Source organism: Sciurus carolinensis, chromosome 4, assembly GCF_902686445.1.
Source record: "Sciurus carolinensis chromosome 4, mSciCar1.2, whole genome shotgun sequence".
Taxonomy (NCBI): Eukaryota; Metazoa; Chordata; class Mammalia; order Rodentia; family Sciuridae; genus Sciurus; species Sciurus carolinensis.
The window spans coordinates 143,724,410-143,737,158 of record NC_062216.1 but is presented as its reverse complement, the minus strand read 5'-3'; positions in this window follow the sequence as shown (position 1 = coordinate 143,737,158).

The window sequence follows — 12,749 nt, the reverse complement described above, 5'->3', positions numbered from 1 at the left end:
AAATCATCATAGCCTCATTTTTTTCTTACTGTCTAGTGGTTTATTATCACAGTATATACACAGTTACTATTAATATCTTATTTTTTCCTTTTCACATAACAGGATTTCTCATTATGCCTTTCCCCATTTAATGAGGATTTTAAAAAAAATTCTTTAAAACTTCCCCCAATTTTTCACAACTACAACTGTTAGATAGTCATTAATTCTTTAAACTTTGCTCTATTGTTTAAACTTTAGGTTTAGTTCCAGTGCTCACTCTATGAAAAAATGCAATAAAAATATATTCATTTATATTTATATTTATATACTTTGATTATTCCTTTGTCATAGAATTCTAGAAATGGGATTCCTAGGTACCGATTATGGAGCTTTTAAAACCCCTGACGAAGAATATCAAATTGATTTTTAGAAAGGTTACAGCAACTAAATGAAATGTTTAAAACAATATGCAGGTTGCTATCTCATCAGACTTTGTAAACTTGGAATATTATTTTATATTTGATGCATTAAAATGGTATCTCTTTATTGGATTTTTCTTCTTCAGGACTAATTTGAATACCTTATGTGTTTATTAATAATTTGGATCTCTGCTTCTGTGAATTGTCCCTTACTGAAAGTCAGTTATAACAGTGGTTTTAAAAGATTTCATACATTGAAGCCAAATCTCATTAGGGTACTGTACCCTATTAGCAAGGCATGAAGATTTCCATTTCTTAATATTATAATATTGCATTCAATTGAACTGCCTAATTTTTCTGATTATAGTGATTTGATCTTTTATCTGTGAATTTGTTATTTATAGTCTATGTTCATTTGTGTTAGGTTTCTTTTCTTTTTCTGCTTTATTTACTAGAAATAGTCTAATATTTTAGATGTTAATCTCTTGCCAGATTCTGTTGCAAATACGTCTTTGCACTATTTCGTCCCTCATTGATTAGAAATAGTTACATCGATAAGTTAAAGCTATCTACTTATTTCTTCAACTTTTACTCTTCTTTTCTAAAAATCTATTGTTTTTTTGAAACCATGACCACAAATATATTGCCCTACATTTTCTGATATTAGTTGTATGAATGTACTTTCACATGTACATATCTTTGTACATATAATTTACACATATCATTTGTATCTGCTTGTACTTTTATATTTTTATCCGTATAATGCACTATTTTTTCAACACCATTTACTTTGAAATTCTTTATTTATACCCTGATTTATACCCACCCTCATCACATATCAGTCTTTCATAGGAAATGACCTCTGTATTCACTTTCATTAATTTGTGTTAGTATCATAACATTTACAATGATATGGCCTTAGAATATGTCTCAAGAAATAGGACTAGCAATACCATCTCTTTGTTATTTCTTTGTTAAAACTGAATTAGATTTTATAAACCTCCTGAGCTGTGTGTGAGCTGGAGAACATAATCAAAGACACTACGAATATTTAAATCTTATCAGGATCCATTCTGTTTTCTAATAGTCCGTCCTCACAGTATCAGAGAACTTCCCAGTGAAAACCCCTTCAGTCTCTCATGCATATAGTATTACCAGTGAACCAAGGATTTGGAGAGTCTACATCCAGAGTCCAGATCTTAACCCTTTTGTAATGAACTTGCTTCCAGGATTTTGTTCTTTAGAGATATGCAAAGACTGAAATGTAATTCAAATAAAACATCAGCATGTAGATGGAGCAAAATTAGAAAGTTTATTTTTAAAATTTTCTCATAATAACCCTTTATATTCATATATAAATATGTACTCCTATACATGTGTCCTGTCAAATACAGAATCATAATATTACTGCACATCTGACATACAGATACATGACCCTTGCCTCCCTCACCTTTTTTTTTTTTTTTGCAAGAATAAATTCTCTAGGACCAAATCTACACAATTCTTAAATATTCACATGCTAGTGTCAATTATCAATTTTCACATATTGATAACTTGGAGTTGTTATGTATAGAATTTAAAAGCTTAAGTCACTTTGTCAATAGTGAAAATAGAGTATTACTTTGAAGCCCTGTGAATGTCTTTTCCATTCATGTCCTTGGAGTTATATCTTCCACCAGGCTTGTTCACTATAGGTTTAACCTTTTCTTTCTTCACTTGGGAAATATTTTCTTTTCCAGGGAAAATTAAATATCTACGATTTCAGTTTGTCTTTATCTGGCTTCTTTATTTTAATCCTTGCCTGTCACTCTTATGAAATAGTGCAAAATCCAAGTTATCAAAATTATAATTTTTGAAATTCAGTTTTAAGCAAATAATAATATTGCAACAAAAGGCTCATGTTTAGCAAAATACATATGTATGTATTACATGCATATACGGATGAACATTGAGTGACTTGGGGTTTAACAGCATGAAGTTTAGGAACATCAACTCGCTGCACAATCAAAAATCCATGTTTCTTTCGATCATCCAGCCTATTGTTTACCAGAAACCTTACCAATAACACATGCTATTCACTAGTTTATATTTTGTATACTGTACATATTAAATATGGTGAAAATATGTGAGAAGTCTGAGAGATCACTTTTTACTCAGATAAGCAATATATAGAAAGAGCAACTGATTACCAGGAAATAATCAGCATCACTGAACTTTGGGTGGATACTCACAACACTTGTTCTACAGCAGGAACAGGAGGTGGCTACACAATTATTACAGTGGCAGAGCATGTACTACAGTTGATGGTAAGCAGTTATGACTTCATATTGCACTGTTACATTTGTTTACATTTCTTTTCAGCATGAATGACACCATGCATGAACTGACTTTGTGTAAGTTTTGATAAATTTTAACTTTTATGATATATTTGTGTATATTTTGAGATAGTAAGCTATAAAATAGACTATTATCTATATGTCTTATGCATTAATGGCATGCCTAATTTGTTTTTAATATTTCCTAATATTTCTGGGTTATTCATCTGTAAGTTTCAAAATATTGCAAATCTCCAAAGAAAATTTACATTTAAGGGAAACCGTTGAGTTCAAACCCATATTGCTTAAAGATCAACTCTATACTATTTGGATAAATTATTTGCAGTTTCTTCCAGGAACTGAAGTATATGGAGGATAAAGGCCTGAATAAGATATCAAGTTGTTAAGGGCTTCTATGCAAGGGTTCTATGCAATAGAATCACATGGTGTCTTTAAAGTATCATTCTTACAATGTGATTGAGATGGGATTTAGGATGAAGAGAGAGACACACTGAATCTTAAAGGAAATGCCCACAAGCCATTGAGATGCAGAAAGCACAATTGTAAATCTTGAGCTTAAGAAACATGCCCTTGTAAAATGAGGGAAATGTGCAAGCAAAGGAAAACCTGGAATGAAATTGTGAAGCTCCACCCTGTATATGCCTCTTGTCCAGCCCCTAGCAATGGTCTTCTATACATATTACCACTCCACACCAAGGGGTTGCTGTCTCTCCCCTGGAGGAGACCTGCATTCTCCCTTGAGTGCATATTCTTTGCTATACTCCAGAGATTTCTCTCTTTTGAGTTTTTCCCTAACACACACACACACACACACACACACCTTCTCTCTTGAATATGTATCTACTTTCCTAAATAAACCTCCATCTATGCCTTTGACTGGTTTGTGCTGAAATTCTTATCTAAAATTTTTCATATGCCATGAACCCTACTATCCCTGAGTCATGCCCCACTTCTGTCTGAGATCTCCTTGGACCCTTCTCCAGAGAAATTTCTTCTCCTGGAACATGTGTTTGGAAGTTAACTAGACTAAGAAATTTTATAATGATTGAAAAAGGAGATTTTTGTGATAAGTGTTGTTGTAATGGGAATAAGGTAGGAGATCAATAGACAAAGATATCACTGGTAATATTTATGGTTGATTTCATGTGGGGTGGGTGAATAAGTTGGGGTAAGTGAGAAATGCTGATAGGTTTGTAGTTTAGCCAGCACATATTGCTTTTTATCTTCCCATCTTAGAACAATGTGCTCAGAGGTTAAGATTACAGACTGGTTAAGTTCATCAGAATATTACTCAAATGCAATATTAACCAAATATTTAGATACATCAATCAGGAAATAAATGTGGCATAACCTAGAAGTATTTTGAAAGTAAAATGCCTATTGTTCTTACCCAGAGTTCTTTTCCATGATCTGATAGCTGTCTAGATTTTTGCCATCTCTTCACATTATTCTGGACTTCCATTTGTATGGACTACCCATGAGAATCTTCCCACCATAAAATATACCAAGTTTTTATGGATCTTAGTGTTTTTCTCTAGCTGTTTCTTATGCATAGATCTTCTTTAGAGAGGATTATTTCTCCCTCCCTCCTGCACATTTGTTTTCTATATTCACGATAGTTTATTTACTTTACATCACTAGAAGTTAGAGTCATACCTGAATGAATGGATTTAGGAGTGTACAAGATTAACCAGGGATTGCTGAGTGAGTAAAAGAGAGGGTTTGTAATCAAACCATGAATAACATTGTCTTTTGGTAAGGTAGGACAGCCTATGCAAGGGTAAAAAGAGGAACCCCAAATGTGGCAGAAAACCTCTGAATGGGGAAATAAAAATCCAAGTTTAAATCATTGAGAGACCAGGAGGAAGTGAGAAAAAAGAAAAGTGACCACATATTTTTATAAAAATTTTTTTGTGAGAGGAAATTAGAAAATGAGAATGTGGTGCCTGAGGTGAGTGTTTATGTAGTTATTTCACCTATTTTGTCTTGCTTTGTTTCAAATACAGTATAGGATTGATTTTTATTAAACTATAATTGGGAGAGCAGGAGATGAGAAAGTCTCTGAGTTCAAGTGGAAAGTTTACCTTAGGCAAGAGGAAATAGAGTTAAATCTTCCATTGAAACAGATGAGGAGGCGACAAGGGTGGGCGCAAATGCAGGTAGATTTGCAAACTTGAGGTCAATATATTGGGGGTGTTCTTATGAGTAAGTATTGTTGACTTGCAAATAGGAACTGGAGTGATATCTCAGTTGGCACAAGAGGTGAAAGAATTTGAAGACTGAGACAAGTGGTAACTAAAAATTACTTTTTTTTCTTTTAACATGCAGTTGTCTATAAACTAGAGATAATACAACTCCAGTAGACATTTTGCACTGCCTTCTGAAGAATTCTGTACTGAGATAATCATAGTGATCTGAAACTACTTTTGTGCTCAATCACATTTAGATCTTTGTTTTGTTTTTACTGTCATTGTGTTGTTGGGTTTTTCTTTGTTGTTGTGATATAAATGTAAGGTTTTGCTTTCACCTTCATACTGGGCCTATTCCTCAGCTCTCCCTAAACCCAGAAGAAATACTTTTTAAGACAAAAGTTGAGAATTATTATCTTGCCTGATATGGTGGAGACAGAGATGGAAGAGTTAGATCAACGATTACAGAAAGTATTAGCACGATGGTATAAATCGTGTGAGATGAAAATAGGGTTATATTCTGGCTATGCACCATCTACGGAAGGAGAATTTGATTACACGTTGGGACTACAACCCTGGAACTCTGAGGAAAATACAAGAACCTTGAAATACAGTTTGTAGTATGCTTAAAACCTAAATAATCTGTGAATTCAGGAATAAGAACATAAAATCAGTGTGTTTGCAACAAACTGAAACACAGCGTTTTGTAAGATGAGAATGAAATGCAAGAAGGACGAATTAGTAGAAGAGGACATAGGAAAAAATGTGATGATCAATATAGGGCACAATGACAGAATGCAGGGAGGAAGCGGGTTTCATTAAGAGGGTGAAGGTGCAAACTGGTGAGTGTAGTAAGGGCCTTGAGAAATGAGAACCCAGAAAAGACCATGAGATTCTGTAATTAGGGAATAGAAGCAGCTCAGAGAGGGCAAATTCATTACAGTGATGCACTTGGAAGTCAGATTTATACAGTTAAGGAAAAAATGGCTAGAACTAATACGGTGGCCATGAATGTAAATTGTCACTGTTACAGTTTTGTATGGTTGCAAAAGGGAGAAAACCACACTGGGAGAAAAAGGCAGTAGAGTAACGTGAAACACGTTTTGGTGCTTTGGTTTCATTTTTCAGAATAGTCAGGCCCTGGGTGTTCTTGCATGCAGAGAAAAGTGAGTGCAGTTGCAAAGGCATGTGGTGCTAGACAGGAAGTTAATAAATTCAGAAGCAAAGTCTCAGAATAGGAAAACCAATAAAAAACAAAGGTTGAGAAGAAAAAGCACCTTTAGTGAGTGTGACTGATACTTTTCTCCCTTTGACTGAAGAAAGGCAGAAAAAAGAAAGGTACAGATAAAGATAGGAGTCCCAAGGATAACAGCAATACCGGTGGTGTTTTGACTAGCTGATGGTGAGCTAAGTAAAATTGCTTCCATAAAAGTCAGAGATACAGTTGAACTGCATAGCATTATCGTTTTAAATCTCAGAAGTGCTATGAACCAGGCACCACTCTCTATCCTGCAGTATTTGTCACGGTCTCTGTCTACCTGGCTGGAGTTAATACTACATAGTTGGAGATTATTGTTTGTTTATTTTCTAGCCAGGACTTAGAGCAAAATAACTAAAGGAGAAAATTCGGAAAATATTGGAATATGGATTGTTTACCCTCTTATGCACTGAACAGAAAGAGAATTGCAAGTTGATTGCAAGAGGATTGTGAGTTCAAAGCCATCCTCCACATTTTGGGAGGACTTACACAACTTAGCAGAGATTTATTTGTCTCTAAATAAAATATAAAATGGGCTTAGGGTGTGGCTCAGGAGTTAAGCACCCCTGAGTTCAGTCACCAGTATTCCCAGCCCTGCCCCCCAAAAAGAAAGTGACCCAATTGTTAAAAATTGTGTTTACAGAGTGAAAATATTTTCCATTTTAAAACACACACACACACACACACACACACACACACACACAAACACAGTACGAAATTCCTCAAAATTCAGAATTCAAACTCTTCAATGGAAAGTAAGCATTGTTTGTTGCCAAAGAAAGTGAAAACCCTGAGATCCTCTTGTGAAAAAGAATTTTGCCTTCCAATTATTTTAAAAAGCAGATTTAAACAGGAAAATATGAAAAAAAAATGATGATAAAGGTGAAGGGTTTTCTTGAAACAGTCAAAGCATTACCTCATAATAATTAAGCAACATTTTATAGGGAAAGGGCTCAAGACATTCACTATTAATTCACTGTTTTATCACAGAAATAAAAGAAAACATACAATAGCTCTCTGTTTTCTTTTGAACATCCAACCTTTTTCCTCTCTCTCATACACTCATGGTGAACAACCAGTTCAAATCAGCAAGAAAAGAGATAAATCCATATATAACTATGCTTCACTTTCAACCAAAATCAACAACATGTATATCATAATGGTCTTTTTACCAGAGGTTGCTTTAATGTTTAGAACATTTTCAAATGTTCTCTTCTTTGATAATTTGTGCATACTTCTAAACTGTAATCCAAATAATTTTCTCATTTTTTCTTTATGGGAAATAACATATCAACTAACTTTCCTTCATTCTTTAGAGGTTAACACAAACACTTTAAACCCATTAGTAAATTTCCAGTTATGATTGAAAAGTCCCAAAGTTTCAGGTTAGGAAAACTCAGTCATTTTTCTTGCCTTTCTGTGTCCCCACTAATAACAGATAACTCACAGCAGCTATTTTGTTTTCTTCTGTCAGGAAAGCTGTACCTACATGATTAAAATGGCACTCCCAGCTCTACCTGTTATCAATTATACCAATTAAGGTCAAATAGAGTGGAATAGCAGTCTTTGTGGAAAACAATATGAGCAATCTAAACAGTTATTAATTTAAAGGCATCATATTACCTATGACAGCTTTCCCAGAAGTTATCATTAATTATTTCTAGACAGTCACCTATAATCACTTCTCTAAAATCCTCACATAGACTGTTCTGTGTTACTTGCATTGTGGAGGAAAATAGGAAAATAGGTGAAAATCAGTGCTTGCCAAATGGAATAGCTTTCAAAATCTCTTCTTTGAAAAAAGAATGGAGGAATTGTTTTCTTGCTCTTTAAATAATAGGCCTTGAAAAATTTGAAGGCTGACAACTTTGAAAAAATTTCAAAATGGTCAAATTGTTTATAAGTTTAAATAATTTTTATACTTTGATAGCTAAAGTGTGATATCTATTTTTTCTGAAAATTAATATTAGATTTTTTCATGAAATGTAATAATTTTTAATTACAACTATTTATGATAAAAAGTACCTATCTTAGATAAAGTTGTTAATTTTAAATACTGTAACAACAAAAATCTTGGTGGTTTCGTATATATAAGGTTTATCTATAACTCATTCCTTCCTGAGGAGTTTAACCATGGGTAATGACCACAAGTTTCTAACACCTTCAAATGCCACCATCTGTATGATAAAGCAGGGAGTGAATATTGAGGATTTTACAAACATACATTAGTCATAAGATCCCTAGCTAGCTGAAATGTAGACAGAAAAACAGCTTTAGCTGTGAATCCAGAAAGAAATGGAAACGGTTTTCTAAATGTGCAGCAGTGTCTTACAGTCTACCGGTTGGTCACCCAATATTCCTTTCATGCTCTCCCATGTTCTCTACTCCCGCAATGAGACAAAGTGTGCCCAATCACTTAACCAGTTTCTGTTCTGGACTTCTGGAGGATGACATTTGGCCTCCAAAAGGCCCACCTGTAGAACTCTATTCATAGTTCTGAAATCTGTAAATGAAAAGTCCATGTATTCTCCCTGATCCTTAATATACACATACTAACTGACAGAGTCAAAATAACCGAATTACAACTTTCCTTTGGAAAACAGGAAAATAGGAGGCACAAAGAGGTCATTAATCTTTGGCATTGACAGAATCCAGCTAGTCGACATTGTGAAGTCCCACTTCCTAGAGAGAAAATAAAGGTTTTCCTTTAGACCTGATTATATTTCCTGGGAGGAGCTTCCTTGTCAAGAAAATCAATTTAATTGAGTGCTGTTCCTGCTTATCTTCCAGAGCTGTATCTAAAGTAAGCATTTGTAAATAAATATTTCTTTGCTGTCTAACTTACAGAAACCATTTCATGGCTGAGAATTCTTTTACAGATGGTAGGGTCAAAACCTTTTAATCTGGATTTGTGACTATTTGGCAAAATAATTATTTAACAAGTTGGCAATCTGTTTGATTCCAGTTAGATACAAGTAGCCAGAATCACTAGATGTTGATCTCAAGTATATTTAATTTATTTGCTTTCTTCTACCATGCATCTCCCCATCTCAATCTAAAGTCAGGTAAACCTGAGGCTATCAAGGTTGAGTGGACATATGCCTCCCATATGATGTTTGACATAAGCCTAAATCACTTTGTTCTGCTGAGACATCTTCTGGGTCTTGCTTGTTCAAAGTCTTTTAAATCCCATCTCTTACCTATTTACTTTTCTGAATTTCTCTATTCCTTTTCATTCCTAATTTAAATTTGTCTGTTATTTTCTGACCTCATATCTTTCTTATAATACTTTGCTAAAACCATCAATAAAATAGCATACTATTGGTATCTATTTTCTAAGTACTATAATCTTAGTAAGCTTTGGTTTGACTTCCAAGTTACTGCAGGTGACAGTTTTTAATTTTTTGTCACTGCAATTACAAAGTGACCTATCTACTCTATGCATTTTCTTCTCATCTGCTGCCTCACTACTAAGCTGTTATGTTTCTTAAGTTTTATTATATCAGCAACTAACTTCAACATATTTTTTTCTGTATTACTAGGTATAATTAATGATAGTTGCTGCTATAAATAATTTCAAAATCTCTGTGCCATTTCTCATGCAAAGTCCAGCACAGATATCTCTGATTGCCTAGTTTTCCTAGGCAGCTCTTACCCAAAAAGTGAGTTACAGAGTCAGTACCCTTCCATTTACTAACCCCATTCTCTTTAACATATGACCTACACTGACTCTTTTTAAGGAGAAAACAAAACATGGATGATCCCCTTCGTACTATTTATAGGTGGGCCTTAGAGCCCACATTTAATTTCCTATTTCTATGTTCCCAGAGTAATGCAGAGGACACTGTGTTACATAGCATAACTGTAAACTCAGGAAAACAACTGCCTCAGTAGTAAACATCTCAAATGAAAACCATAATGTGGCAAAATAAAACTTTAATAATAAATGGCCCAGGGAGGTATTTTTATATATTTGATTTTATGTTTCCATAATTATGACTTTTGAAAAATTCACTCTGGGCTTATAAAGTATATTCAAACTGCCATTAATAGTCAATTGTAAAAGCTTTATACTTAATAAATATTCACTTCACTGCCAAATTTTAAAATGTAAATGCTTGTTAGTGTAAAGAATGTTGGCCCATTATTTGTATTATTTTTTTATATTCAGTTGCTGTTTCTCAAGCAAATAGAAATATGTGCCAATTTTGGAACACATTTTCATTGAAAGCTTAATGTGGAAATAGTGATAGCTACTGACTGGTGAAGGGATTTTAATTAGGACATCTCTAATGTTCTTTTTATTGCTAACATTTTGTCATATATGACACCCTCAAACTTAAGCAATAATGCTAGCTAGTATTTTAATGTTATGAAACTTCACACAATCTCTTTACCTCACTAAATGTAATAATTGAGATTAGTTTTCTGATGATATTTTGAAGAACAAAAAACTGAAACAGCGATTAAAATTGGAAAAGCTTTTAGGACCATTCTTGCCGTGAACTGTAGGCAGCATGATCCTTATAGATAAGAGGAGAAATAGGAAAAATAAAATAGAAAACAAACATCAAAGGCCTCATCACCCAAAAATAGATAAATCCTTTCTAGTTTATGTTTATTTTGTATGGTATGGTTATGTTTTATAATACATATAATTTTATAAATCACAGTTCAATTTTATATTTTAAGTATTTTCACATCATTTAATGGTATTTGAATACATGATTTAATATTTGCATAATGTTTTGGTGAATAGACTATAAATTTATTTATTTAATCAATCTTTTCTAGACATTTAGGCAGTTTGCAATGATTTACTGACATGAAAATAACTGCAGAAAATATCTGTACACAATTCTACACTTCTCTTAGAATTTGGGGTATGTTAATTTTATTAAGACTTTGAGCACATATTCTAGAATCAATGTATAAATGTACTCTTTGAACAATGTACAAATATATTTATTCTAGCATTCGTAAGGGCTAGGGCTATACCTTAGTTGGCAGAGTGCCTGCCTCATATAAACAAAACCCTGGGTTCAATCCCCAGCACCACAAAAAAATTGTACTATCATTCCTGTTTCAAATATTATTATATTATCCTTTTCTAATTTTTTTTACAATTTTTTAAAATAATCTTTTTATTTTTTACAGACTGCATTTTGATTCTTTGTACACAAATGGGATACATCATTTCGTTTCTACGGTTGTGCACGATGTAGATTCACACCATTCGTGTAATCGTACATGTACATAGAGTAATGATGTCTGTCTCATTCCACCATTTTTCATATCCCACCTCCCTCTCATTTCTTTCTACATAATCTAAAGTTCCTCCATTCTTCCCTCACTCCCCATTCCCCCACCCCCATTATATATCATCATCCACTTATCAGGGAAAACATTCGGCCTTTGGTTTGCACAAGAAATTACAGCAAGAATCAATAAATGGGATGAACTCAAACTAAAAAAACTTTTTCTCAGCACAGGATACAATAAATTATTCAAAAGAGAGCCTACAAAATGGGAGAAAATCTTTTCCACTTGCACTTCAGATAGAGCACTTACTGCCAAAATGTATCAAGAACTTATAAAATTTTACACCAAAAATACAAAGAACCCAATCAATAAATGGGCCAAGGAACTGGACACCTTTCAGAATAAGACATACAGGTGATTAATAAATATATGAAAAAGTGTTCAACATCTCTAGTAATTAGAGAAATGCAAATTAAAATAATTCTAAGATTTCATCTTACTCCAATTAGAATGGCTATTATCAAGAACACAAACAATAATAGATGTTGGCATGGATGTGGGGGAAAAGGCACACTTTTACATTGCTAGTGGAGTTGCCAATTGGTGCAGCCACTCTGGAAAGCAGTGTGGAGAATCCTCAGAAAACTTGGAATGGACCCACCTTTTGACCCAGTTATCCCACTCCTTGGTTTGGTTTATACCCAAAGGACTTAAAATAAGTATACTACAGTAATGCAGTCACATCAATGTTTATAGCAGCTCAATTCACAATAGCTAGATTGTGGAACCAACCTAGATGCCCTTCAACAGAGGAATGGATAAATAAACTGTGGTATATATACACAGTGGAATATTATTCAGCCATAAAGAAGAATAATATTATGGCATTTGCAGGTAAATGGATGGAGTTGGAGAATATCATGCTAAGTGAAATAAACCATTCCCCAAAAACCAAAGGCTGAATGTTTTCCCTATAATTCTGATCAATTATATTATTATCCTTTCCTATGTTTTCCCTCTGATGATTGAATAGCTCTTAAAATGTTTAATTTCCTGTATAGGTGAATTTTTTGTATTCTATTTGAATTGTGTTTGTGTGTGTGTGCACACACATGTGTTTTGTGACTTGATCTTAGCTGTTTTTCATTATGTGTATGTTGATTGTTTACTATTTGCAAGGTAAAATGCTGAACTCTGGAGCCACAGAGGTGAACATAACAGTCACCTTAGAAACAGTTCTACCCTTAGAAAGCCTAAAATTAACAAAATAAATGCACATTAAATGTGCACTAGCAGCTCTCTTAAC